Source organism: Dermacentor silvarum, chromosome 9, assembly GCF_013339745.2.
Source record: "Dermacentor silvarum isolate Dsil-2018 chromosome 9, BIME_Dsil_1.4, whole genome shotgun sequence".
Taxonomy (NCBI): Eukaryota; Metazoa; Arthropoda; class Arachnida; order Ixodida; family Ixodidae; genus Dermacentor; species Dermacentor silvarum.
In genome coordinates this window covers 39,203,940-39,216,800 of record NC_051162.1, presented here as the reverse complement: position 1 = coordinate 39,216,800, position 12,861 = coordinate 39,203,940, and the positions used below count along the sequence as shown (strand labels likewise).

Below are 12,861 nucleotides of genomic sequence, written 5' to 3'. Positions count from 1 at the left end.
CTTTGAAAGAACATTCTTTAGCTTTTGCTATTCATTTCGTGATGAATGTCTTTGTTTGGCAATTTATTAATGAATAATTTCCCTAGTGACTCCCGGATTTTTGAGATTTGTTGGCACGCCTTTAAAAGGAATAAAGCGCTCAACAGAAAGCTTGAAAGCATCTTCTAAAATGCATCCACGTGCTCCAAACATTCTCATCAGAGTAACATTCAACTTAAACCGCAAGGTAATTGATAACATCATTGTCGTGGACGCAAGCAAAACCGTTAACTTAAAGAACTTCTTATGACAAGCAGCAATGTCTGGTTAAGTGGACCAAGAAAGATATGGTGGACTCGAACCTGCTTGCTTTCACCAAGTAATACGCACGGAACAAAGTGCGGAACAAAGTACTGAACATGTGAACATGTGTTACTTACCTTGCAATTCGGGGCTTACGCAATGACAGAAATTTTGACCAGGGAAGCAGTAGCCAAACGGGCTTCCTTCGAGCTGGCAATATAGTTCGCATATGGGGCCGCCCTTGGGACACACCCGATCTAAAATGAGTAAAATAAAGAACTATGCAGCTTCAACGCAGATTTTGTAATCAATGAGTATCGAAGCCTTTGTCAAGCGGTTACTAAAATGCTATAAACTTGCCTATTTCAGTCCGGCGTCCCTGGCGTAACTGAAACTGATGCGCGCGCATGTGCGCTAGCGCGCACGTGCACTAATGTGACAACTCTTTCATTGCCGTGTATTTCTTAATTTTCTTTCGATATATTTTAAATATACCGCCCGATTACTTGCTGATTCCCTTCTTTCAATTCCACTTTTACTTCAGGTAATTTGAAGGATTGTTCTAGCTGTATGCCGGAGCTAAAGCTGTGTGAACAGTTGCTTGGTTCCTGTGAAAAAGCTGTTCTCACAGCTTTGCAATATGCTCCCTATTATGGAAATTATTCTCATCATCAACACGCGACGATTGTCTTGAAGAGGTAGTTGGTGTTGGAAAGATGTACCAAACGCTACTTCACTTAACCCACGTTGCGGGTGTGTGAAAATCATCATCATCACAATGAATACGCAGCTATCATCTCAAACAGGTAGTTGGCGTTGGCACGATAGAAGTGTACGCGCGATTAGATCGTCTCTGGAGAACAACAATCATAGATGGACAAGTAGAACCACCGTGAGCAACGAGGAAGATCTCCGCGGAAGAAATAATTAAATACTAGATATATTCGAGCGTTCTAGTGACTCCTTTGACTGGTTACACCTCCTTAATGTTTGTTTATATTTGCTTGATCATTGACTATGATGCGTCTAGCGTAAGTGCTACGGCTTTGCATCCCTATAATTAAGAAAAAAAAAGTCCGAACGTGGCCTACTGGTTAGCCCATCGAGCTGCTGTGCTGGGCTGAGAGGGGAATTCCATACCAACATTCGGCACAGAAATAACACAAAAACAATGACCTATTCGGCAAGGCAGCAGCGGCACCCCACCAGCCAGCAGTCATGGTGAGGAAAGCCTGGAAGGATTAGGAATAAATGCTCCGCTTTAAAATGTGCTAGCTTAGATACTTGCCGGTATTTTTGCTTGTTTTAATCACGTTTCACGTTTCGCGGCTTTCACCACCGTGAAAGCCGCGAAACGTTGGTATTTCCACAAGCAAATCCATAGACACGGAGTCCGTGAGAATCTGTGATCCTCACGGACTCACAGGTGGCTTGTCGCCTGTTCATGCAAGGCAGAGTACCAGCATGTGCCCTACGCATACTAGGTCACACGGACCGGGAAACGCACAGTGTCATCTGGTGCTCGGGCCACGCGGGGGTTGCGGGCAATGAAAGGGCAGATGCTCTCGCTCGAGAATTGGCTTGCCGAGCGGGAGGGGAGCCCGAGACACCCCGATTGGATCATTTGACATCTCCACGCGACATCCCTGAGCATCAGCGTCTGGAACGCAAAACATACGTGGGGCCCCATCCGAGTCTGAGCGGAGCGGATGCCCGGGATTTGAGACTAATTCAGACAAATACCTACCCGCACCTCGGGCTGTGGCATGCCATTTGGTCTACGGCCTATCCAGGCCACTGCCTGTGGTGCTCGGGGAAACCAACTCTCGCCCATGTAACGTGGGAATGCACGAGTGGGCGCCCAAAATTCAATTCCCCCCTGTTGGGATCCAAATTCACAAATAGGGAGCAGTGGGAGACCATCCTCGCCGGCGCGGATCTGGAGACCCAGAGGGGTCTACTCGACCAGCTCCGGCGATTAGCTCTGGCCAGTGCAATCTCAGAATAGGGACCCACCCAACCGCTCCCAACACCCCTTTCCTGTCCATTCAATAAAATGATATTCTCTCTCTCTCTCTCCACGAACGCCGGCGGCAGGGAAGCGTGTACGGCGTTCCCAGGCAGGATGCAACCACCGACGGACGTGGAAGCGGTCGCCATACCCTGGAGCTATTGTATCAGCTCGGCGATGTCGTGGACGACGGCATCGGTACATCCCTGTCCGAGAGCCGCCGAGGAGGCTTGGACGCCGTCCTCGGACGGTGCAGTGGGTACTTGCGACGGTGGTAGGGTGGCGGGCTCCATGCCGGAGGAAGCATGAACAGCGTTCCTGGGAAGGAGGGACCCGGCAAGCCGAAGAACCGTGCGAGGAACACTTAAGGCGGAGACGCCTTATGGCAAGTTCATTGTAGACTGCGCCAATGTAGAGAAACAGAGACAGACACAGCACCAGCTGTTGTTGTTGTTGTTGTTGCCTCAAAACAACAACACCCGTTCCTGGTTTGGTTTGGTTTGGTTTGGGGTGCCTATAGAAATAGCACAACCCACTACGGGGATTGGCCATGAATCGGGCGGCAGTGGGAAGAAAAATGAAGGATACCTAAATGGGATTTTCTTACTTAAGAATGAGATAATAAATTAATTCTAATCGTTAATATTAATTTTCATGCTATAGCATCTTAAAAGTTGAAGCACATATTTTTGTTGTCTGGTGAAAAAAAATTAGCATGGCCGTCTCCTTGTTTCCATGTTGGGGGATGGATGAATGAAATTTTCGGAGAATGATAGATGAATTGGGCACTGATAACGCGGAGCAAACAGACAAGGAGTCGGTTAAGATTGCGGCTGAAGTAAAAGATGTGGGAAGTTTTCGTAGAGCTAGGATGCTCGCTAATAACTCCGCCTGAAATATTGGCGTAAAGTCGGGTAGTCGAAGGGAGAAAGACCAATTTAATGATGCCAAAAAATACCCACTCCTGCCTTCTCTTCACTGACAGAAGCATCTGTGGCTATTACAGCATTTATTTGGAGGTTCTCGAGGTGGTCATCTAACAAACTTTTTAGGTATCGAATCGGCAGGAGTTTAGCGTTATTAGGAAACATATCATCGAATTCAACGCTTACTGTCGCAGTAGGTAAATTTTGAAGATCCATATCACGGATTGAAATTTCTAATGGCTCCAATAGTTTCTGCACAAAAACTACCTGGGAACAATGCAGTCTGGACCATTGATTCTCAAAGAATGCAGTCGGTTCTCTAATAAACATATAGAAGGGGCGTCTCTGGGGAGAAGCATATATGTTCAGTAACGTTTGGACTGTGAGTATACGAAAACGAGTTTGAAGAGAAGGCAGGTGAGTTTCACGATAAAGAATATTATTCGCTACATATTTTGGAAGACCGAGTCAGACATAGTAATTCGCGTTCTAAAAGAACCAGAGGGCGTAATTTATAAGTAGAACCTCCAGAAAATAACACACTTCCAAACTCTAAAAAGGGGCGGACATACATACAATAAATCATCAGCAAGGTCTCCCTGCGCATTCGAAAACGATTGCTGCTGACTCTTCGTAATAAACCAACTGCGCGTGCTCCTTTAGATGCGATGTATTCAATGTGTGTCTTCCAATTAAGCTTTTCTGTGTAAATTATTTCCAGATATTTTAAAGATTGCACCTGCGGAATAATCTCCTGGCCATACGACAGTGTTATTCGGATAGATAAAGTTAAGGGAAAAACAATGATTGCACTTTTGCTGACATTTAGCGGCATTTGTATTCCTATTAGCCAAATTTCAATCTTATTCAAATACAACTGCAAATTTTTATATAAGCTATGAATATCATTTGATACTGAGAAAAATGCGATATCATCAGCGTATACGTATACCTGTACGTCATGATGTGTCGGTATGTGATTTAGTAAAATATACAATAATACGGGGGAAAGTACTGCACCTTGAGGAACGCCCCTTGTCTGTTTGTAAATGTGAGAAGACACACCGTTTTGATAGCAATAAAATGTGCGTCCGCTTAGAAAATTTTGAATCCATGCAATTATATACTGTGGGAGACTCACACTTTCGAGTCTCTTGATTAAGGTACTGTGATCGACACTGTCATACGCCTTCGGAATGTCTAATGTGACTAAGGCAGCGTACTGGTTGTTACGACGAGCGAGTTGAATTCGACTCTCCAAGTCAACATGAGCACACCAAATTGAGCAGCCGGGCCTCAATCCTATTTGAGAATCACTTAATATTTGGTTCTCGCCTATCCACCTATCGATGTGACCATACAGAACTCTCTCGATTAATTTTACGAGATTTCAGGTCAGAGACATATGTCTAATGTTATATATTGTATATCCATCACCCGGCTTTTTGAGTAGCGGAATTATTTTGGCAACCTTCCAATCTGGATGAATCCATGCATTTTAATCGAGAAATTTATAATATTAAGCAAATCCTGGGGAGATAATTCGAATAATAGTTTTATCATTGCTGTAATTATGCCATCAGGACCTGGGACTGAAGCTGGCAGCATCTTTACCACTCTCATTAATTCTTCTAATGTGACTGCTATGTAATCATTAGCTGTGTCAGGCGCCGGTATATGATAGGGGCGAAGTGATGTGAATCGACGCTCTAAGCCTTTTGCAATCTCCTCCAGTGATTGTACCAATTCAGTGGAAGTTAAGCTAACAGACTCTACATTTATCGGGGCTGAAACAATCTTTTTAGACCACAGAAACCTAAACAGGGCTTTTTTATTACTAGACGGCGATAGGTAACTGTAATGTTTAGTGTTATAATTTTCTTTCGCTTTGTCAACTGTTTGCCTGAATGTAACTGCAACAAATTTATAGTCATTCCAATTACGTGGACATTAATTATACAGTAACTTTCTCCAGGCTGCCTTTCTTCTTCTATATTCGCGTTCACAGTCCCGATTACTCCATGGTGAATAAGTACCCCCTTTAGTTGACTGTATACTGAAGCTGGATTTTTGTAACTGTCACATATCACTTGACACAAATTAACTGCCTTAAGTTCATCATTCCGGCCAACCTGTTTATTTAAAGCTGATCGCAGTGAATCTTGAAATTTACTATAGTTAACATAGGTGCGGACATGCTTTTCGACCAAATTAAATGGTCGCATGACTTCAAAAATTATTGGAAGATGGTCGCTATTTGTGGCCGAGGTGATAGCAGACCAGGAGAAAATTCCACAACCCGAACTGGAAAAAGTTAGGTCTAACACCGAACGCGATTTGCCGGATACATAAGTTGGGTTTCTCGAATTTACACAGTTAAGATTATTTGACGAAACCCAATCCAACAATCTTTTACCACAAGAGTCGGACCGATAACCCCATGATACGTGGTGAGAATTAAAGTCACCAGCTATGATTAGATCCTTTCTGCAGGCTGCAAGCGCGGCATCGAGAGAACCTGTATTGAGAACTCCTGTAGGAAAATAAACATTGACTACCAAAAATGGGGCGCATCCAGGAAGCGTTAACTTCAATGCTAGAATCTCCCTTTCAGCAGAGAATGACTGGTGACTAATCTTAGCTCTATGACAAGTTTTTGTTGAGATGAAAAATGCTAATCCCCCTCTACGAGAAGGGCGATCTAGACGAAAACTGCGATAATTCTTTAAATGAAAACTCTTTCTGTGGATAACCAAGTTTCTTGCAAAATAATCAAATCAGGAGAAAGTTTTTCACAGAAATATAACAGATCAGCGGCTGCAGCAAAATTGGAACGACAGTTCTACTGCAGCACTTTCAAGCTTCCTATGTTGACGATATTCCGGCAGTATTTACTGCCGGCTGTAGAATGTTATCCTTTAGAAAATCATCCTTTGGTAACCTGTCATTTTGACTCTTTTTAGGTTTTAGTTTATGGAGGGTATTTTCTCTCGGGGAGTTTGGAGAAGCACGACGTTTACTCGTTCGAGCATCTAAATGTTTTCAGTGGTATCTGAACCAGTCGCGGGACTGGTAAAGCCCTCAGGTTCGACAGGAGTTGCGGGAGCTGTGGTGTCATCAGTACTGCGAGGCGAGGCCTCTGCCGATTGGTGTTTCTTTATATTTTCATCAGAAACTGCGATTACAGAAGGAACATTTGGACGCGCAGTAACATGCAAAAGTTGCGACAGCTGAGAAGTGAAAACTTGCCCAATTGTCTCTGAAAGGTTCGTAAATAAACTGTCAGGGCTTTTGCCATAGCCTTCTCTACAGCTGCAACTACAACATCACCAAGAGATGCATCCATAGCTTTGGAGTGACGAGCAGCAGCTTCAGCATAATCACATGATTTCTCTAAGGCAAGGGCATGAGCTTCACGACGCGAACACCGTTTCCTTTCTATAATTTGCATAATTTCGAGCTCTTGGTCTCTCGCAGGGCATTTCGTACAGTCCACAGGGTGGGAAACTTCACACAAACAGCATCGTTCGCTCTGAGAGGAACACGTTTTTCCATCGTGGCCTTCTCCGCAAATGCGGCACCGAACATCAGATCTACATCACTTAATACTGTGGCCATATCGCCAACACTGAACGCATTGCACTGGGCGAGGAGAAAGTGCTTCCACCTTGTATAATAAGGGCCACGCCTTGATCTCTGACGGCCTAGTTGTGCCTGCAAAGGTGACAATGATCGACTCTGTGGGGACTCTTTATTATCAGAAACGCGTAAACATCGGTAGACTGATACGGCACCTGCCGGGGAGAACATCTCCAGGACCTCGGAAGCACACAGACTCGCATCGACTCCACGAACTAGCCCGTTAACGCAGGCTAGATGAGGAGGAATAAAAGGCCTCACTGGGTGATTCGCGAACATTTGACACTGCAGAAGGTCGGAGACACAGGTCTGGTCCGGCGAACAGCATAGAATGCCCCCTCTACCAAACTGTCGAACATCGCTTATGCTTGGAAGTGCAGGGTTGCTTTCCGCAGCTCTTCTTGAGTCGCCTTTGGATTTATCACGCGGATGAATCCCCCATTGGTCGGCACTAGGGCCACTGGAACGCTGTGAATACCACTGCGCAAGAAAGCCTCTATAGGAATGTCATTATTGGGAAGTGAAGCCGTCCAGAGGAAAGACCTCTGGCCGGGAGAAGAAAGAGACATTAGGAACTCACAATCAGATTAATTACACAATAAGAGGAAAGTACTAAACAAAGCTAAAGAAAAATAAGCCGCCCGATACTTGACCAATTTCCCGCAACACGACTCGAACAGCACGGGCACAGGGGCACACAGCCACACAGGCACACAGCGCAGGGGCCAGCAACTTGGTGACGGACCAGCTGGCCGCTGTACTCAGCTCGCTCAAAGTAGACCACCGAGGCAGTGCGTCACGACAGCGACACCAAAGCCGCGAATATCACCAAGTCTGCCTCGCACCGTCTGCTGGTACCACCGCCGATACGGAGCACGCGCTCGTCAGTGCAATCAGCCATGCCAGTTTGCGGGAAACGCACAGGCCATGCATTGTGCGGCCAGTGTTTCAGGCCCGACATACAGCCGCCTATTCCACGTCGCTGATTGCGTCACGAAAGTCCGGTACCTCATCGACACAGGTGCCGAAGTGTGTGTCGTTCCTCCTACGCTGGAGGATCGCTGACGACGTCAGACCACGCCGCCTGTCACTGCTGTCAATGGTTCAACCATAAGGACCTTCGGACACAGGTCCGTTACGCTTGACATTGGCTTGAGACGCACGTTTCGATGGGTTTGCTTAGTCGCTGACGTGCGCGTACCAATCATCGGTGCAGATTCGTTCCTGGGCCGGCTGTTCTATTCTCCGCTTCGTCCTTCTCCTTGTTCGCCCTCTAGCAGCCGGTGTCCTAGCGCCCTAGCCCAAGTGCCTGTCTTCATCTTCATTACAATATATATGGCGAGCCGTCAGCGTCTCGACGACGACGACGATGTTGCGCCTCGGCTGCTCTGCACGTTCGAACTGAGCGCGAGAGTAGAACGGCGGCAAGAGCAACATCGTCTGTGATAGTGTATCAATAAATGTGGGCAACCAAACGCCATCACGTCTTCCCACAAGTGGTGACCCTGGACTTCCGACGCCAACGGCCACCTGCTCTTTCCTTCGCCAACGCACCGAGTGTCCACGGTAAACATATTCAGCCTCGTTCATTCCGGCTGATCATGGACACCACACCCTGCAGCGACGTCACACCGAGTCCCACGGTACCCGAACCTGTCGTCGCTACTCTCAAGCTACCGGAGTTTTGGCAGTCTGACTCAGAACTCTCCTTTCTGAGCGTCGAGCCTCTCTACCGAGTACATCGATTAACATCGCAAACAGCAAGGTACGACTTCGTCATCGGTGCTTTACCACCTGCTGTCATCGCCATCGTAAGGGACATTTTGCGCTCTCCGCCTCCTGACGCACCCTACGGCACTCTTAAAACAGAGCTTATACGCCGGACAACCGAGTCGGAACAGCGTAGGCTGCAGCAGCTACTCCCCGCGGAGGAGCTCGGTGACCGAAAGCCCACGGAGCATCTGCGTCGCATGAGGCATCTGATTGGGGACCAGTCTGCCGCATTGGATTCATCCATTCTACGGGAGCTCTTCCTACAGCGACTGCCACAGCAGGTGCGGATGATCTTGAGCGTGTCCTCCACAGAAACCCTCGACTCACTGGCACAGATGGCCGACAAAATTATGGATGTCGGCACCTGGCCATATCTGGAATTGAGAGACAACGTGACTCTTCCCTCTTTGCGCCGGTTCGCGACGACCGCTTGGACCGTCTCCTTCAATCTAACGAGGAGCTCAACCGCAAAGTGGACAAGCTGGCCGCTGAACTCAGCTCGTTCAAAGCAGACCACCGAGGCAGTGCGTCACGACAGCGACACCAAAGCCGCGACAGATCACCAAGTCTGCTTCGCACCGTCTGCTGGTACCACCGCCGATACGGAGCACGCGCTCGTCAGTGCAAGCAGCCATGCCAGTTTGCGGGAAACGCACAGGCCATGCATTGTGTGGCCAGTGTTTCAGGCCCGACATACATCCGCCTATTCCACGTCACTGATCGCGTCACGAAAGTCCGGTACCTCATCGACACAGGTACCGAAGTGTGTGTCGTTCCTCCTACGCTGGAGGACCGCCGACGACGTCAGACCACGCCACCTGTCACTGCTGTCAATGGTTCAACCATAAGGACCTTCGGACACAGGTCCGTTACGCTTCACATTGGCTTGAAACGCACATTTCGATGGGCTTTGTTAGTCGCTGACGTGCGCGTACCAATCATCGGTGCAAATTTCATCACGTCTTCCCATATATATATATATATATATATATATATATATATATATATATATATAGATAGATAGATAGATAGATAGATAGATATAATGTCACGTAGTAGTGACAGCGAACAAAACAGTCGTCAGACTGTGTATGACGAAACTGGTTGTTTATTGGGCGAACCTGTGCCCACAAAAGCCAGCTACACTCAAAGCACAACGATAGCGGCGAACACAGTCGGCGATCGTCGAAATCTCATCAGCGGTGAAACGCGACGGCTTTTATACCTGAGTCATCGAAGGTTCCAGATTAATCCCTGATTAACGCGGGTCTTCCAGAAAGTTCTAGATAATTCGCAGCGGTCCTACAATCAGATAACATAAGCGTCGGTGAAAACAGGCAACGGAAAGAAGCATCGATAACGTTCTAGAAACTTCCGATACAGGCACGTCCTGCGCCGAGCGATAACGTTTAACATGCCACCGGCGAGATAAACACACATATATATATATATATATATATATATATATATATATATATATATATATATATATATATATATATATATATACAGGCTGTTTCAGCGAACACTTTCAGAATTTATTTAAGGTTTCCTGTGGCAGATAGCCCAATTCTAGTTAATGAGCTGGTCTACACGAAGCGGCGGACATTACTTGCGCAAAAAATTGACATGCATAATGTACTAATAACAAAAATTCACTAATTAAGTTTTTAACTAATTATCTGAGGGCCCATATTGCAATTTACAAATTGTAGCCGTGGAGTTCGCAAGGCGGATACACTTGGAATTAATTCTCATGATGACACCAGTTACGAGATATTAACTCCCCGAACTTTGCGGAGAAATCCATTGGCGTTCCAGTTAATTTTGTGCTTCAATGCATAAAGCGACATTTTGTTAAGAATTTAACTGAAACGCCAATGCATTTCTCCGCAAATTTCGGGAATTAATATCTTGAAACTGGTGTCATCCTGACAATTAATTCCAAGTGTATCCGCCTTGTGAACTCCACGGCTACAATTTGTAAATTGCAATACGGGCCATCAGATAATTAGTTAACAACTTAATTAGTGAATTTTTATTAATTAGTCAATCTTGCATGTCAATTGTTTGTGCAAGTAATGTCCGCCTCTTCTAGTAGACCAGCTGATTAACTAGAATTGGGGTATCTGCCACAGGCATGCTTTAAGAATTTTTAAAAGTGTTCGCTGAAACACCCTGTATATATATATATATATATATATATATATATATATATGTGTGTGTGTGTGTGTGTGTGTGTGCGTGCCGCGACGACCTCCTTGCCCCCTGCTAAAGATAGGTGGGCGAACTGTACTCATTACACTTAGTTTCATAACATTTACTTACCCGTTCAGGGAAACAACGCTTCACATGAATTCCTAAATATACATTGGATATGGATAACTTGTCGGTACTGAGTAACGCACTCCGCACAGTTTGCATTTGAATATATTTGGAGGGTACCAGTGACACACAATTTTCGCAAAAAAGTTGAATTTCTAAAGTGAAGTTTTACTTCTTGCAGTCGTTAAAATAATTTTTTCTTCAACGCAACATATTTAGTTCAAATCGGTTCATAGCTCGTCTAGTTAAAGCATTTCTGCATGTCACATGCATTTGAATAGGCAAGTATGAGTTGGGGAAGAGCTAGCTGCTTCTCCTTAAGGAGAAGTGAAGTCCCGCACCGTATATAAAGTGCGGAGAAGATAACGGGTAGTTTTATGTGATTTATTTGATAAACGGATCGAGTGCCAAGAAAATATGAACGCAGTTAAGCGTAGCATTTGATTAAGTGGCGTGAGAAAATTAGGAAATTCACAATTAAGATTCAACAAATGCATTTGCGCATGATTGATGTATTATGTGCAAGATGTTATTCCCCAGTACATGACCTTGAACTGGCGGTTGAAGATTATCAAAAAAGCGCTTGCGTTGACACTTTGAAATGAAACACACCGAACATGACGCTGCAGGTGGCCTTGTTTGGAACAAAAACTTGTGCAATTTTCCATTGTTGTAGCTACGTGGCCGTGTTAGCTTGTAGTATTCGGTTATCTTGGCCTTATCCTCTTTGAGTGTATTAGGCTACTTGCGTCGTGGTTTGTAATTTTCATTCCACGTGTATGTGATTTTTTATTGAATTGTACACAGGTTACACCATATTTAAGTGCCTTTAGATTTATGTCACCTAGAAGTGACAGATTTTCTTCATGTAACAAGGTCTAATTACTAGAAGTTTCCTTTATTGTTCTTCATTCGTAGGTGAACAAGGTTTCAGGAGACAGCTGCGTGCTCCACGGGGAACAAGTTTGGCCTGGGATGCTTTAGCGCCTAATGATTACGCTAACCAATTATGCTGAATTTGAGAAATACACATTTTCTTATAGTTTTTTGGGTCTGTTTGGCGGACACTAAAGCGAATTGTGGAAAAGAGAATAAGAGCTTGGGGTATACTTTCCTCTGTGTTCTACAAGGTTGCCACAATAAGTGGGACCGACAAAAAGTATGATTGGAAGCTTGTTGTTTCTATTCTTCCTGGCGGCACTTCTGAAATCAAAACTTATGACCTAAGAAATTTGGTAATTTCACTGTGTTTGCATGTGCCTTTGCTTGTATGTCGTGTGGATTACTGTCCTGTCTATCGGTATGTTTGTCAAAGTATAGTATAAGGCTATTTAACGGTATTGTGCCACTAATCAGTCTCGTCGTATAGTTGCATATTGCAGTTTGAAATATTGAAATATGTTTCCATGTGATACTTAATCGTACTTACGTCGCACATATTCCGAAGCACTAACTGTCGCAGGTGGTGCAGTCGTAGGCTTCGCTGCAGGCGGCGCTGCCGTGGTAGAAAGGACGGAACCACTCGTTGCGTTCTCACCTTCGGTTAGATAAGCACGTTTCCCGAATCAGAACTACGACAATAATTGCTTTGCTTCGTGATTGCTGATATAGGTGACAGGGACACGACTGAAATGTTATGTTAAACTCTGTATATGCGCTGCTAATCAGAAATGTTTTTTTTGTTTGTCTGATTTTGCAATCACTGAGTATTGTTATGAGGTATGATAGCATACTAATCATACGCTATCACAATTATTATTTAAAAATAATACTGATAGCATGGTGTCCTTCTCGTGAGATTCAAATCAAGAGTGTGCTTCCATCAATAAGGACGGTCAGAAGGAGTCTCTCTGAAGACAGCGGCAACATTTTAACAAATATTCGCTCTGTCTTTGAGGTGTTCGA

At 45.1% G+C, this 12,861-nt stretch overlaps 1 long non-coding RNA gene across 1 annotated transcript in view; it reads right to left on the bottom strand.

Moving 5' to 3' along the window:
* LOC125940071 (uncharacterized) overlaps window positions 1-12,463 on the bottom strand; it is a 32,382-nt gene extending 19,919 nt beyond the window's left edge. The window contains exons 1-2 of the long non-coding RNA XR_007463315.1: window positions 12,386-12,463; window positions 420-539 (exon numbers count right to left, since the gene is read on the bottom strand). This is a non-coding gene — a long non-coding RNA (uncharacterized LOC125940071). The remainder of the gene's footprint in view (window positions 1-419; window positions 540-12,385) is intronic.
* Between the last annotated feature and the right edge of the window lie 398 nt (window positions 12,464-12,861).